Source organism: Octopus bimaculoides, chromosome 10 (assembly GCF_001194135.2).
Source record: "Octopus bimaculoides isolate UCB-OBI-ISO-001 chromosome 10, ASM119413v2, whole genome shotgun sequence".
NCBI classification, from domain to species: domain Eukaryota; kingdom Metazoa; phylum Mollusca; class Cephalopoda; order Octopoda; family Octopodidae; genus Octopus; species Octopus bimaculoides.
In genome coordinates, this window is record NC_068990.1 from 3,362,462 (window position 1) to 3,363,016 (window position 555).

Here is a 555-nt window from a genome sequence, read left to right on the forward strand (position 1 = left end):
ATATATATATATATATATATATACATATATGTATATATAACATATATGTATTTACACATACATGTATACCTACGGTTACACATACATATTTACAAATGGTGGCAGATAGAGAAGTCTGGGAAGCCATTTTAATAGCTTGACTCTGAACATATCGTATTCCTCTCTTGGTTGTGTTGTTATGTTAAAGTGGTTTATTAGTCTTTTCTGTGGAATAAGAAAAGTTTAATGCATTTTTTTTTTTGTATTTCAGCTGCACACGTATTGAAAACCAGAGTAAACAGGAAAGGATGTTACCTTGATATCGGAATGTTTGTGTGAAATGGATGAAGCCCAACAAAGCAAACAGATTTAGAATATCTATTACGCTAGAGGTAATGTCACTTTCTTATATAATCCAGCGTGAAGAGTACGACAGGAATTGTCGCAAGTGCGATTAGCTCATACGCACAAACATGCCATTAGTCATGCAACAATGTATATATACACATATACATATATTCATATATATTTTATATATATATATATATATATATATATATATATATATATATATAT

The 555-nt window shown here is 29.0% G+C and overlaps 1 protein-coding gene across 4 annotated transcripts in view; it reads left to right on the plus strand.

Annotated features, from left to right (window-relative positions):
• The window catches only part of LOC106869052 (neuronal acetylcholine receptor subunit alpha-3), a 718,416-nt gene that overhangs the window by 122,228 nt on the left and 595,633 nt on the right, over positions 1-555 (plus strand). For all 4 annotated transcript variants that reach the window (XM_052971014.1, XM_052971015.1, XM_052971012.1 and 1 more), the window contains one exon: positions 251-371. The gene's annotated coding sequence lies outside the window, so the exon portion shown is untranslated. The remainder of the gene's footprint in view (positions 1-250; positions 372-555) is intronic.